Source organism: Pseudophryne corroboree, chromosome 2 (assembly GCF_028390025.1).
Source record: "Pseudophryne corroboree isolate aPseCor3 chromosome 2, aPseCor3.hap2, whole genome shotgun sequence".
In the NCBI taxonomy this organism is placed as follows: Eukaryota; Metazoa; Chordata; class Amphibia; order Anura; family Myobatrachidae; genus Pseudophryne; species Pseudophryne corroboree.
The window spans coordinates 764588335-764604975 of record NC_086445.1 but is presented as its reverse complement, the minus strand read 5'-3'; the positions used below and the strand labels follow the sequence as shown (position 1 = coordinate 764604975).

General features: G+C 44.2%; 1 protein-coding gene across 1 annotated transcript in view; it reads right to left on the bottom strand.

The window, feature by feature from the left end:
• Positions 1–16641, bottom strand: part of TSPAN2 (tetraspanin 2) — a 319414-nt gene that overhangs the window by 97772 nt on the left and 205001 nt on the right. The gene's annotated exons all lie outside the window — the stretch shown is intronic.

The window sequence follows — 16641 nt, the reverse complement described above, 5'->3', positions numbered from 1 at the left end:
GAAAGAGTTGGCGTTTGCGAGATGCTGCTACTGGTGCCGCCGCTGCTGTTCTTGCGGCGGGAGTCCATACATCTACCCAGTGGGCTGTCACAGTCATATAGTCCTGACCCTGCCCTGCTCCACTTGTCCACATGTCCGTGGTTAAGTGGACATTGGGTACAACTGCATTTTTTAGGACACTGGTGAGTCTTTTTCTGACGTCCGTGTACATTCTCGGTATCGCCTGCCTAGAGAAGTGGAACCTAGATGGTATTTGGTAACGGGGGCACACTGCCTCAATAAATTGTCTAGTTCCCTGTGAACTAACGGCGGATACCGGACGCACGTCTAACACCAACATAGTTGTCAAGGACTCAGTTATCCGCTTTGCTGTAGGATGACTGCTGTGATATTTCATCTTCCTCGCAAAGGACTGTTGAACAGTCAATTGCTTACTGGAAGTAGTACAAGTGGGCTTACGACTTCCCCTCTGGGATGACCATCGACTCCCAGCGGCAACAACAGCAGCGCCAGCAGCAGTAGGCGTTACACGCAAGGATGCATCGGAGGAATCCCAGGCAGGAGAGGACTCGTCAGAATTGCCAGTGACATGGCCTGCAGGACTATTGGCATTCCTGGGGAAGGAGGAAATTGACACTGAGGGAGTTGGTGGGGTGGTTTGCGTGAGCTTGGTTACAAGAGGAAGGGATTTACTGGTCAGTGGACTGCTTCCGCTGTCACCCAAAGTTTTTGAACTTGTCACTGACTTATTATGAATGCGCTGCAGGTGACGTATAAGGGAGGATGTTCCGAGGTGGTTAACGTCCTTACCCCTACTTATTACAGCTTGACAAAGGGAACACACGGCTTGACACCTGTTGTCCGCATTTCTGGTGAAATACCTCCACACCGAAGAGCTGATTTTTTTGGTATTTTCACCTGGCATGTCAACGGCCATATTCCTCCCACGGACAACAGGTGTCTCCCCGGGTGCCTGACTTAAACAAACCACCTCACCATCAGAATCCTCCTGGTCAATTTCCTCCCCAGCGCCAGCAACACCCATATCCTCCTCATCCTGGTGTACTTCAACACTGACATCTTCAATCTGACTATCAGGAACTGGACTGCGGGTGCTCCTTCCAGCACTTGCAGGGGGCGTGCAAATGGTGGAAGGCGCATGCTCTTCACGTCCAGTGTTGGGAAGGTCAGGCATCGCAACCGACACAATTGGACTCTCCTTGTGGATTTGGGATTTCGAAGAATGCACAGTTCTTTGCTGTGCTGCTTTTGCCAGCTTGAGTCTTTTCATTTTTCTAGCGAGAGGCTGAGTGCTTCCATCCTCATGTGAAGCTGAACCACTAGCCATGAACATAGGCCAGGGCCTCAGCCGTTCCTTGCCACTCCGTGTGGTAAATGGCATATTGGCAAGTTTACGCTTCTCCTCCGACAATTTTATTTTGGGTTTTGGAGTCCTTTTTTTTCTGATATTTGGTGTTTTGGATTTGACATGCTCTGTACTATGACATTGGGCATCGGCCTTGGCAGACGACGTTGCTGGCATTTCATCGTCTCGGCCATGACTAGTGGCAGCAGCTTCAGCACGAGGTGGAAGTGGATCTTGATCTTTCCCTAATTTTGGAACCTCAACATTTTTGTTCTCCATATTTTAATAGGCACAACTAAAAGGCACCTCAGGTAAACAATGGAGATGGATGGATTGGATACTAGTATACAATTATGGACGGGCTGCCAAGTGCCGACACAGAGGTAGCCACAGCCGTGAACTACCGCACTGTACTGTGTCTGCTGCTAATATATAGACTGGTTGATAAAGAGATAGTATACTCGTAACTAGTATGTATGTATAAAGAAAGAAAAAAAAACCACGGTTAGGTGGTATATACAATTATGGACGGGCTGCCGAGTGCCGACACAGAGGTAGCCACAGCCGTGAACTACCGCACTGTACTGTGTCTGCTGCTAATATATAGACTGGTTGATAAAGAGATAGTATACTCGTAACTAGTATGTATGTATAAAGAAAGAAAAAAAAACCACGGTTAGGTGGTATATACAATTATGGACGGGCTGCCGAGTGCCGACACAGAGGTAGCCACAGCCGTGAACTACCGCACTGTACTGTGTCTGCTGCTAATATATAGACTGGTTGATAAAGAGATAGTATACTCGTAACTAGTATGTATGTATAAAGAAAGAAAAAAAAACCACGGTTAGGTGGTATATACAATTATGGACGGGCTGCCGAGTGCCGACACAGAGGTAGCCACAGCCGTGAACTACCGCACTGTACTGTGTCTGCTGCTAATATATAGACTGGTTGATAAAGAGATAGTATACTCGTAACTAGTATGTATGTATAAAGAAAGAAAAAAAAACCACGGTTAGGTGGTATATACAATTATGGACGGGCTGCCGAGTGCCGACACAGAGGTAGCCACAGCCGTGAACTACCGCACTGTACTGTGTCTGCTGCTAATATATAGACTGGTTGATAAAGAGATAGTATACTCGTAACTAGTATGTATGTATAAAGAAAGAAAAAAAAACTACGGTTAGGTGGTATATACAATTATGGACGGGCTGCCGAGTGCCGACACAGAGGTAGCCACAGCCGTGAACTACCGCACTGTACTGTGTCTGCTGCTAATATATAGACTGGTTGATAAAGAGATAGTATACTCGTAACTAGTATGTATGTATAAAGAAAGAAAAAAAAACCACGGTTAGGTGGTATATACAATTATGGACGGGCTGCCGAGTGCCGACACAGAGGTAGCCACAGCCGTGAACTACCGCACTGTACTGTGTCTGCTGCTAATATATAGACTGGTTGATAAAGAGATAGTATACTCGTAACTAGTATGTATGTATAAAGAAAGAAAAAAAAACTACGGTTAGGTGGTATATACAATTATGGACGGGCTGCCGAGTGCCGACACAGAGGTAGCCACAGCCGTGAACTACCGCACTGTACTGTGTCTGCTGCTAATATATAGACTGGTTGATAAAGAGATAGTATACTCGTAACTAGTATGTATGTATAAAGAAAGAAAAAAAAAACCACGGTTAGGTGGTATATACAATTATGGACGGGCTGCCGAGTGCCGACACAGAGGTAGCCACAGCCGTGAACTACCGCACTGTACTGTGTCTGCTGCTAATATATAGACTGGTTGATAAAGAGATAGTATACTCGTAACTAGTATGTATGTATAAAGAAAGAAAAAAAAACCACGGTTAGGTGGTATATACAATTATGGACGGGCTGCCGAGTGCCGACACAGAGGTAGCCACAGCCGTGAACTACCGCACTGTACTGTGTCTGCTGCTAATATAGACTGGTTGATAAAGAGATAGTATACTCGTAACTAGTATGTATGTATAAAGAAAGAAAAAAAAACCACGGTTAGGTGGTATATACAATTATGGACGGGCTGCCGAGTGCCGACACAGAGGTAGCCACAGCCGTGAACTACCGCACTGTACTGTGTCTGCTGCTAATATATAGACTGGTTGATAAAGAGATAGTATACTCGTAACTAGTATGTATGTATAAAGAAAGAAAAAAAAACCACGGTTAGGTGGTATATACAATTATGGACGGGCTGCCGAGTGCCGACACAGAGGTAGCCACAGCCGTGAACTACCGCACTGTACTGTGTCTGCTGCTAATATATAGACTGGTTGATAAAGAGATAGTATACTCGTAACTAGTATGTATGTATAAAGAAAGAAAAAAAAACCACGGTTAGGTGGTATATACAATTATGGACGGGCTGCCGAGTGCCGACACAGAGGTAGCCACAGCCGTGAACTACCGCACTGTACTGTGTCTGCTGCTAATATAGACTGGTTGATAAAGAGATAGTATACTACTAATATTATATATACTGGTGGTCAGGTCACTGGTCACTAGTCACACTGGCAGTGGCACTCCTGCAGCAAAAGTGTGCACTGTTTAATTTTAATATAATATTATGTACTCCTGGCTCCTGCTATAACCTATAACTGGCACTGCAGTAGTGCTCCCCAGTCTCCCCCACAATTATAAGCTGTGTGAGCTGAGCAGTCAGACAGATATATAATATATATAGATGATGCAGCACACTGGCCTGAGCCTGAGCAGTGCACACAGATATGGTATGTGACTGACTGAGTCACTGTGTGTATCGCTTTTTTCAGGCAGAGAACGGATATATTAAATAAACTGCACTGTGTGTCTGGTGGTCACTCACTATATAATATATTATGTACTCCTGGCTCCTGCTATAACCTATAACTGGCACTGCAGTAGTGCTCCCCAGTCTCCCCCACAATTATAAGCTGTGTGAGCTGAGCAGTCAGACAGATATATATAATATTATATATAGATAATAGATGATGCAGCACACTGGCCTGAGCCTGAGCAGTGCACACAGATATGGTATGTGACTGAGTCACTGTGTGCTGTGTATCGCTTTTTTCAGGCAGAGAACGGATTATAAATAAAACTGGTGGTCACTATCAGCAAAACTCTGCACTGTACTGAGTACTCCTAATGCTCCCCAAAATTAGTAAATCAAGTGTCTCTCTAATCTATTCTAAACGGAGAGGACGCCAGCCACGTCCTCTCCCTATCAATCTCAATGCACGTGTGAAAATGGCGGCGACGCGCGGCTCCTTATATAGAATCCGAGTCTCGCGATAGAATCCGAGCCTCGCGAGAATCCGACAGCGTCATGATGACGTTCGGGCGCGCTCGGGTTAACCGAGCAAGGCGGGAAGATCCGAGTCGCTCGGACCCGTGAAAAAAAACATGAAGTTCTGGCGGGTTCGGATTCAGAGAAACCGAACCCGCTCATCTCTAGTGGACACTGCCGTGAGATCGGGCGGCTGTGTGACATCCTCCTGCAGCGCTACTGTAGCGCTGATCTCCTCCAACTGCCGGCGGCTGTCCCCGCTGGTCTCCCCGCGGCTCCCCCCCCCCTCTTCTCCTCTGGGTCCCTCATCTCAATTCGACTTGAAAAAGTCGAACTGAGATGAGAATGAATAGGGGTTGTCGGATCCATTCCGACAAATGCATGTCGGAATGGATCCGACGCTAATTGAATATACCTGTTATTAATGTTTTGGAGTTTGCCTTTAGGAACAAAAACCATCTTCAGATGTTATTGGTTCCCGAAGCCCCACTCCTTCCTATGGAAAGGAGGTCCAGCTTTGTGAACAGGGATCTGAATGAATCCTTCCACCGCCCCCTAACAGCGTGACGTTAGGCTGTGAGCATGCATAATCTCATGTCACATATGAGCAGAAGACAGCATGGTGGTTGTATGTATCACTGCTACTAAAATGTTGCTGACCATTGGGCAGCTGTCCCTACACCAGAGCAATGCTGAACTACTTCAGTAATTAAGTATCCCCCACTGGAACTCACAGCGAGTTGGAAACGGGAATCGGGGGATCATCCCGGAGAGAAGACTGGAAAGAAAGACAAATATGGTCTGGGATAATGATTAATAGGAAGATAGCTAAGAAAAATGCATATTATATGTATGCTTATAAGGTCATTAACTTGTTATTAACGACTTAATTGACACATTATTTCTAAAAACTGCTCAGAAATTTTCTTTTTTTGTATGAGTGAATTAGGTGAAGAACATGTATACAAACTATCCAAAATACTTTTATTTTATAATTGTCATTTTTCCACCCAAACATCAGATCGGCAACATTGGAACATCAGGAACATTGTGACCATCGTGATGTTGTTTTCCCCAGAGGCTGATCATCTGAGCAGCCACCAGGTACACAATGGTGGGGCTGGTGGGGGATTAATTTATATTTCCCCAGTGGCTGAATATGTCTGCAGCTGCTCGGTAGGGTGTCCTGCTGTGCTGACTGATCAGCAGTGATCGGCTGCATGGCAGACACTGGGGGAAGGTACAGGGAAACAGAGCCTCTGAGGGCAGCAACTGCGTGAAGATTCTCTTCCTGCAGCCGCCCACACTGTGTATCTGACTCATACCTCCTAACTGTCTCAATTTTTGCAGGACAGTCCCGTTTTTGGAGGACTGTCCTACCCGTGGGCTGCAGTGGGAGGATCCTGTCAGTCGCTGCTCTTAGCAGAGCAGCGGTGAATAGACGCTGTGTGCATGCACTGTCTATACACGGGAGACAAAGGGACTGGTGGCATGCCATCAGCTGCTGGGCATGCCCCCATAGTGACAAAAATCAGAGTTGTGGCTTGCGATCGCGGCATTTCCAGTAAACCATGCCCCCTTTTCTGACGCGGAGTCCCGAATTAAAAGGTCTAGATGTTGGGAGCTACGGTGACTGGTTGTATCATTTGCGTGCACTTCCTGGAGTGGTCGCAAATGATGCGACCATGCAGGCAAGTGGTTAAAGAAAAAAAAAACCTGGGATTTCTGCTTTAACTTTAATTAAAAAAATAACTTACTTAAAGTATAGCATCAATAACATAAAATTCCATGCAAATTACCACATGTAAGCACTGTATGAAATCTCTACCACGCTACAGGGGTGTGGTATGGTTTGCCGGCGGTCGGGGTCCCGGCGACCAGCATACCGGCGCCAGAATAACAACCGCTGGCATACCGACAGCTGGGCGAGCGCAAATGAGCCCCTTGCGGGCAGGGCCAGTGCTAGGGTGTTCGGCGCCCTCCTGCAAACTATAAATTTGCGCCCTCCCATACTTTACAAAGCAGTGACACGTATACACATAATGCTCCCTGTAGTAGTTCCGCTTACACACGTAACATCCCAGTACCAGTAACGCTTACACACGTAATGCCCCTGTATTAATTACGCTTACACACGTAACACAGCATACACATGTAACGCCCCCTGTACCAGTGACGCTTACACACGTAACGCCCCCCTATACCAGTGACGCTTACACATGTAATGCCCTCCTTTACCAGTGACACTTACACATGTAACGCCCCATTGTACCAGTGACGCTTACACACGTAACGCCCCCTGTACCAGTGACACATACGCAACGCCCCCTGTACCAGTACCGCTTACACACATAATGCCCCCTGTAGCAGTGACGCTTACACACGCAACGCCCCCTTTACCAGTGACGCTACACGTAACACCCCCCTGTACCAGTGATGCTTACACACGTAACTCCCCCTGTAGCAGTGACGCTTACACACATAACGCCCCCTGTAGCAGTGATGCTTACACACGCAACACCCCCTGTAGCAGTGTCGCTTACAAACACGCAACCCCCCCTCTCTCTGCTCCAGAATATGGTGGTGCTTCAAATGGGGAGGGAGTCATGGTCGGGGGGCATAGCTTTCGACTGCTGTATCTAGAACAGCACAACCCGTCGCCTTGGGACCTGGCTGCTCGTAAACTGGTGGTGCTTGAACGCTGGGAACCTCTTCCCCTTCCCACAGGTGCCGCCAGCGGGCCCGGGAGAGCGGGTAGAAGACAGGAGGGAAAGCCGCAGATAGGCTGCCTCCAGTGTGGCTGCGGGAGGCGGGGTAACACTGCGGCACTTCCCTCATCATTTTGAGTTCCAGGCAGCCATGTACCCTGCATATGCGTCGGGTTGGCCCTGCGCTATCTCCATCACTCATGCTGTTTAAAAAAAAAAAGGCAGAAACAACAGGGGGAACACAGTCTCACGTGCCCTCTCCCATCCCTGTATCCACTAGTGCACACATACATAGATTGTATAGGGGAACACTGACACACACACACACACACACACACACACACACACACACACACACACACACACACGGACCAGGAGCACACTGACACACTAACAAATTGTATATAGGCACATTGACACACACTATATAGGTCCCAGGGTCACACTTACAAACACTTTTTATAGGCACACTGACACACACACACACACACACGCACACACGCACACACGCACACACACACACACACGTTGTAGAGCTGGCAGCCATGCAGAGGCACATACCTCCAAACTGTGTCACAGTGCAGCTCCAGCTCCCCCTCCTCACCTGATACTGCACGCCACTGATTGTCTGCTTCCCCCTTCTCCCTGGCATCGGGAGGATGCACAGCTGCGCTATCAAAGTGAAGCCTGAGTGGCCGCGGCGCCAGCAGTACAGATAGTGACAGTCTCTCACTGTCTGAGCAGTGTCTGGCGCTCTATGCGGCCGCATACCGCGCGTATGCGTCGGTCCGGCCCTGACCGCACGGCAGCATGTGGGAGCCGGGAGGGTAGGAAGCGGAGTAGCGGCAGCGGCCCTTCAGGATGCGGCGCCCGGGCAAGAATCCTGTTTGCCCGCGGCAAGAGCCGCTCTTGCAGACGCCGCAGCAGCATCAGGGGGACATTAGCTCAGTACAGGAATGTAAAGCAGGGAGAGCGCCTCTCCATTCCTGGCGCCTCCCTGCGCTGCATCCTTTTGCTGAGTGGCTTGCGCCGGCTCTGCTTGCGGGCTTGCTGCGCGCTCCACGCTATCTATTCTCCCTCCAGGGGGGTCGTGGACCCCCAAGAGGGAGAAGAGATGTTGGTATGTCAGAACCTGAATACCACCCCTCTACAGAACTGTGCTACAAATCACACCAAAAAAAGCATAATAAAAAAAAAAAGCTGCTCCAAAATAAGTAAACATAATGTTATATGTAAAATTTAACTTTTAGGGGTATAGTCAATTAGCAGCGATAACGGACTTTTCGCGTGAAAAGTCCGGTTTTCGCGCGAAAAACCAGCCTTTTCCCGCGAAACGCAATTACAGCCTATTTAATTTTCCTGGAAAATTTATCGGTGATCATTTTTTCACTAATTTCACTTCACCTACTCTGAAGCAGGTGAAAAGTTGGAAAAAGTCACTATTTTAAGGTAAAAATGTTTGGATATGGTACAGAACTCCTGAGACACCCCCTTAATGACTAATTAGGCACGTTGAGGTTTTTAATTATTTTTAATTGGCCAATAATGACATGTCATTTTTGGGGTGAAAAAGTACAAAGTGATGGAAATTGGGGTTCAAGGTATGGGACAGGTATATTGGGGTACTTTATGAGTGGGACAGGTGTTTTTAGGCTTGCAGATGGGAGTAATCGGCCTGTTTCCACTTTTTTTTAAAGTACCCTAAAATGACCCAAATATATACTTATACCCATTTTCATGTACCCCAAATTTAATGAGAGCATTTATTTTGCACAAAAAAACTTGCTTTCTATCATTTTTTTGCATTTTTAAAAAAATGCATATAACAGCCATTTCACACAATTTAAGTACCCAAAAACGCTCTAATGTGATCTCTAACACACTTCTCTTCTGTTTTCCTATGTTAGTTTAGCATTTTTTGGGGCTGATTTCCCCATTTTCACCTGCACTTTTCACTGCAAGAATTTTCACGTGAAACCCGTTTGGAATTAAATAGGTCGAAAAACTGAGCATTTTCGAGGCAATTTTCGCCCGATTGCCGCGAATTTGCGGATAATTGAATACCCTAGTTAGTCTTTACTCTGCACAGGAGACTTTTATATTGGTTTTCCAGGACAGACAGTGCTTTTCTTTTCTTTTCTGTTTGCACCATAATTAAGTGAATACATTTTTAATTTAAGGCTATAACTGGCAAAGTAGTGAAGAAAATTGCACTTGTGATCCTTCCCATAAATTTTCTCAACAATGATTTAATGAAAGAAATAACTTTTACAGGATTGACAAATTAATGCTTTCTATGCTTTCTATTGGACACTTGGGGGTAAAGTTACTAAAGTTTCTAAAACAGAGAATCGTCTATCATTTCTCGATTGCCTTTCAGAAGCTTTAGTAAATTTACCCCTTGGTGTGTATTTATACTTTCTTTCCACTTTTCCGCTTTTTTCTTGCTGTTTTAACTTTACATTATTTATTAATTTTTTTACATTTTTATTATATTTATCTGGCAAAGCATGTGTTAACATCATCCTAGCATAAAAAAACCACATGTTCTGATACTAAGGGCACTGTAGTAAAAATGCTCTGGGGGGTAAATTTACTAAGATGGGAGTTCTATTTAAGATGGGATGTTGCCCATGGCAACCAATCAGATTCTACTTCTCATTTATCCTGCACCTTCTACAAGATAATACCTGAAATCTGATTGGTTGCTATTGGCAACATCCCATCTTAAACAGAACTCCCATCTTAGTAAATTTACCCCTGGGTGTTGTTTTCCCACGCTATCTCTTTTATGCAGAAAACACTGCCGATCATTGAGTTGATCGCAGCAGCAATTTTGTTAGCAGTTGGGCAAAACCGTGTGCATTGTAGGGGGGGGGGGGGCAGATATAACATGTGCAGAGAGAGTTAGATTTGGGTGAGGTGTGTTCAAACTGAAATCTAAATTGCAGTGTAAAAATAAAGCAGCCAGTATTTACCCTGCACAGAAACAAAATAATCCACCCAAATCTAACTCTCTCTGCAAATGTTATATCTGCCTCCCCTGCAGTGCACATGATTTTGCCCAACTGCTAACACATTTGCTGCTGTGATCAACTCTAAATGACCCCCTACAGTATGTACTAAGCCTTGGTGAGAGAAATACAGTGGACGGAGCTAAAGTACCAACCAGCCAGCTCCTGTGATTTTTCAAATACATCCTGTATCCCCCTGTAAAGGTGCCCATATATTTGCAATAGCAATTTATTGTTTCACAGATCCTGAGATTTTTTTCCCCAGATGTAATATTTTTACAATCCATCTTACATTACATACATACATTATAGATTTGTTGCAGTGATCTGCAGATTTCGATTGCATCTTCTAATCTTGATAGTGCCCATCATTTTTTGTTCAGAATCGCCAATAGGAGGATTGTCATACTTTATTGCAGATGTATGAGCACCAATAACATGGCATATTGGGATAATGAGCTCAATGAGATAGCAACATGAAATTTATGCTGGTGGTCTCTAGTAGTACAGGCCCCAACATAATAATCTGTGGCTAGCTGGGAAAGGGTTATTAATGACATTTTCACACCACTTTTCTGTCTTCATGACTCATTTCAACTCAGACTCATTAGGGTAAATTTACTAAGGTGGGAGTTTTATTTAGAACTTTTTATGTTGTCCACAGCAACCAATCAGATTCTATTGATTATCTTCTAGAAGCAGCTAGATAAATGTTAAGTAGAATGTGATTGGTTGCTATGAGCAACATCCTCAGTTCTAAAATACTCCCACCTTAGTAAATTTACCCCATTGTCCAAGCCCTTTTCCCCACTTTTGTCTATAATGAGTTAAACTGAACTAAATTAAGTAACTGATTGTACTATGTTTAGTCCTTTTTTTAAAACATTAATTACATCTTTTAACCTAAAGTACTTGGGTTATTAGAAATAAAAATAGCAATTTATCCTTGGTCAAATGAGTAATTTTGGCAGGTACAATTATGTTTCATTTAGCAACACTTTTAAGTAAATGCCAACAAATTAATTTCAAAGAACTCTTTAACCTATAAATCATTTAAAGGCACAGTACCAATGGCCTACTACCTAACTACTCCACTTTCAGACTACACAACTTTTATTGAACACAATAGACCGGAAGGTGCAAAAAGCACCATATATCAACCATATTTTCTAATATTCATTTTACATAGTTACATGCTAACTACAGAAGCAGCAGCAGCAGCAGCAGCAGCAAAGGTTAATTATGTGTGGAACCAAGAGCTTACAGCTTGTACCAGTTAGCGCTACTAAGAAAATCAGATGTCTACAATCCCAGCGTTGTATCATAGCCAGGGACTGTGTACAAACCAGGATCAATAGATCTCTTGAGAATACAATCTATATGGAGCATAAAATGAAAAAGTCATATTTTCATGCTTCCAACTGCATAATCCTGGTTTTGTGTGGCATTACCAGCTGTAAGCTGACTGAGTGGGTGGAAATATATTTTATTAAAAAGTATTTTGTTCATAGAGCTCTATATTAGTTTTATATACATATTGTCGTTTGTTTATTTAAATACACATTTACATTGTCCATTTTCTCCAATAGGGATCTTTGTCACGTTGATAAAACAAAGATCTGAATAAAATCAGTTTCATGTATTGTGCATCTGATTACCCCATTTTTCCAAACTGGTTTTTACATCTGATTTAAGCAGTAAGTGAAGCATATTTAGCATCTGCATTACATCATTCCAGGCATTGGTTCATGTTAAAAATGTTGTTTTCTAATTGCTCTCCAGACCCAGCTCCCAGCACGTGTACGTAAATTCATGTCAGCATCTTGTCAACACCACTATGTGTACTTATCATGTTTGTGTCCGAGTATTCATCTGCAGCAGACCATAAATCTTACCGCAGTGGGGATTACAGAATGAAATATATGAACTAGTCAGAGAGTTTCTATAGCCAGACACATTTCAGAATAAGGAAATTACTCTGGTTCATAGTATGTCTTTTTATAGACTAAATCAAGTCATAAAAATGAATACAATTTTTGCTCAGCTGAAGCATGGATTTGTCATGTACAGGGCCAGTGCTAGGGTGTTCGGCACCCCCCTGCAAACTATACATTTGCCCCCTCCCATACTTTACAAAGGGACAGCGCACATAATGCCCCCTGTACAAGTGACGCTTAAACACATTATGCCGCAGTCACACATACACATATACACACAGATACACACACACCACATACACATACTGTACATACATTACACACATACAGTCACACATACAGATGGGTCCACGTTTATCTTGACCTTTAATAGGATTAACTGAGACTGGCCAGTCGGACTTAATCCCCTGCTGTAATGAATTAATCGCCTGCTGTATTGTTCTCTGTTTTGTATTGCAGCTGAGAACAATAGATTAAGGGTTTATGCTAATAAATCATGTTGTGCCTAGGCGCAGAAAACTAGTCAAGATAACCATGGACCCATCTGTATATACAGTATACATAGATACAGTATACACACACACACTTTCACTCACTCACTCTCTTTCCAAACACTTACCTAAGGAAGTCTGGCTGGCCGGAGCTGTAGCAGCTTACTCTCCAGCAGCAAAATGGTCCCATGTAGCTTTGCCCCTTATTCCCATGTAGCTCTGCCCCCTTTTAGGTCCACACACAGCTGCACTGTCACAGAGGAGGGGGAGAGGAGGCTTCATGCTGCCGGCGCTGCTGCCTGTCATAGAGTGTGACAGGCGCAGCAGCAGGGACATCAGCTCAGCACAGGGATGCAGAGCAGGGAGAGTGCCTCTCCAGCCCGATGCTTCCCTGCACTGCATCCCTTTGCTGAGCGGCTAGCGCTGGGCCTGGGCACATGTTAAACAGTAAACAGTTCAACCATATGAGTTTTCACATAAACCATACCTCCCAACATTCTATAATTGCTAATTAGGACCTCTCTGCGCGCTGAAGGTATGCGTTCTGCCCCCATTCACTAACTCCAGCACCTGCATTGCAAAGCAGAGAGGTGACAGCATGTCCCCCAATCTCCTGACAGCCCGATAGACACTGGCCCGAGGGTGGGACAGTCCTCAAAGCAGGACTGTCTGGGAATTATGCATATACTAGAATACTTAAATCCCATGTCTAGATAGATAAATATAGATACACACATACTTAAATACTCTCCCCGAAGGTACAGGGGACTCACAATTTTTCAGGTAGACTCCCGCACCCTTGGAAGAGTGGGGTGGATCTCTCACATCCCGCCCACTTCCTAGTGAAGTGGGCAGTATGGGGAGATAATACCAGAAATCATGAGTCAGTATCAAGGCGGTTCGGCAAAATGACACAAATTGAGTAATTTAACCCCACCGCCTCCCCAGAGATCCACTATATATTTTGTTGTGGCATGGATAGGAGCACTTCAAAGTAGGCAAGTGTGATACATGAACACTCAGGTTTTGATTCAGAGATGGACAGTATGCCAATGGGGCAGTACGGATTGTGAAATGGTTAGCATTACTGCTTCACAGCAATGAGGTCATGGGTTCAATTCCCACCAAATCCCACCATGGCCCTAACTGTGTGGAGTTTGTATAGTCTCCCCGTACTTGCATGGGTTTCCTCCGGGTACTCCGGTTTCCTTCCACAGTCCAAAAATATAATTGGCTTCTGACAAAAATGAACCCTAGTATGAAGAATGTGTGTGTATAAATGCGGTAGGGAATATAGACTGTAAGCTCCACTGGGGCAGGGACTGATGTGAATGGCCAAATATACTCTGTAAAGCGCTGCGGCAAATGTGTGCGCTATACAAATAACTGGTAATAAATAATAAATAAATATTGTTTGCGCAGTTCAGTTATTTTATATTGCACATATGTCAACGCATGCGTCGCAATGGCTTACTAATAGGAGTCGCAGTGAGATTTTGGAAGCAGAGTGATTGACAGCTAGTGTGCATCTATGGGAGGTAAAGGGAGTGGTAGTTAGTCAAACATAGGCGCTCCCTGAGTGTTTTGTGGGCATGTCACAGTCAGTGTCTGCATCTGTGTGAGCAGTTGCAATGGCTCTAGCAAGCAATGTTCTGACGTACATTCTGAGCAGCCATAGGGCCGCTCTGAAGTTCGATGGTGCGACCAATGGGGCATCTTTGTACACAGGAGGTGAATTAGAAATGCTGCCAGTGGGCATCTGTACAAATTCCATTGGCATTAACAAATATTGCAGCACAAAGAATGCTACTGTGTCCACCTCTGAATCAGACCCTCAGCGGCAACTTCCTTAGGTACAGTCTTGTAGATATGTCTGTAATTATAGGACCCCTTTGCTCCCAGGACACCCTGAGTGGTTCATGTCATGGATTCACCAATGAGCTGGAAGCATTCCTTAGATATTCTGGTCCGTAGTGACATGATAACATCATGCAGCTGCTGCAGATTTATTCCACCACATCCCCAAGGTGCACAATTGGAGTATACTGTATTCATTTTCATGTTCGTTGTGCCAGCTTGAGTGATGGCAGCTGGGAGGGGGCAACCAGATCAGCAATGTGGGTGGTGTGGCCAAGTGACCAGTGCGGGGGTGCTCATGCATCACTATATCCCCACCTGCTAACAATGCCACGATTAATGGCTTTGTGAAGTAGGGGTAGGGGCCAGAATGACATATTTCAGTGCAAATCTCGTCATCTAGCACCCATACCATCCACTTCACTCAGGAAGGGAATTTACATACAATGAAAAGCATGTTTAGTAGTGATGAAGTGGGCTGTTGCTGTGCACTCCCCAACTCCATTGCGGACAAACTTTATGGCCTAAGACTTGAGCCATACTTGCCTACTATCCTGCAATGTCTGGGGGATGGGGCACAGGGCCATGATAACGTGACTTGCTGTGAATCTTGACATCCTGGCACTTGTGCGTAATGCCAAAACAAATCTGGTTTTAAGCCACAAGAACGCGATGACATGATTTGCTTTTTGAACATGAACCATCTATACACACCCACATAAAATAAAATCTTAAAAAATATTGCATTACATATGCCAGTATGTCATAACGTTCTGCAGCTCTGTGTCAGTGTATATGTGGCTTTTTTACAAATCCAAGCCTGATATTTTTTCCTTTCAGAAATCACTTTTAATGTGTAGTTTACAATGTGCGGTGATTTATTAGGTGCATAGTCTGCATAGAACGTTATCCAACAGAATTCTATAAAGTTTGTTATCAACATAGAGGTATAACATATATGCAGCTATGGGTGGCCTCTGATTCAACACATTGTACTGCTGTACTTATAAATCCTTATAATAGCCAACATTTTTTCATCAACAAATTTGTAGGTAGGTACATCATATTTCCATTGACCACTTACTAAAATACAGTATTTGAAATTTTTATTATATCGCAAGCTTAATTTTTTTTTTCACGTCTGCCAGCATTTTCTGTATTTTTTATTCTTCAGTAATTGCAACTATGGAGAATCAAGCATTTGAACTTTCTAATTGATGTTTTTGGCACAAATAGACGAGTGATTTGGATTGCATTTGGGCTATTAATGAGATGATAAGTTAGTCTACATTTGAAGAAGTCATGCATTACTAAATCTAAAAGAAAAAATAAACTTATACCCCTTTTCCACTGATATCCCAGTTCCGCCCCTGGTTTTGGAACATCATTGACCCTTGCCATGCCCTCTGACACCAAGCCACGCCCCTCCCTGTGACGGCCTGGCTGCCCCCTCCCGCATGGGGTACCCAGAATATCGGCAAGCATGATCTGTAGCCAGTTATACAAAGTCTATCTTCCAGTACCCCAAAGTAAACCAGCAAAGATTAATATTCTGTGTGCAATACAATTCTATAAACATCTTAAATGTCTGAAGCTGCTGTGTTAGACACTTCTGTACCTCAAGAGATGGCATATAGCAGGGGTAGGCAACCAGTGGCACTTCAGCTGCTGAGGATCTATAAGGACTATTCCTATTAGATGCTCTACAGAAATACTACATTATATAATCTGAGAAGAGAACGTTAGAAAAAGGTGATGTTCTGTAGATACCTAAGGAGGTTAGTAACCTAATGATCTGTCAGGGAGTTTATCATAATGAGAATGATAAGATTACGGATGGTACAAGATTATAATGTAAGATCAGTGCCTGCTGATAAAAAATCAACTTGCATCAGGTTTTACTCCATGTAGTTGGTATTGAAAATGTTAATTCAATTTGCAGCTCCTGTTTC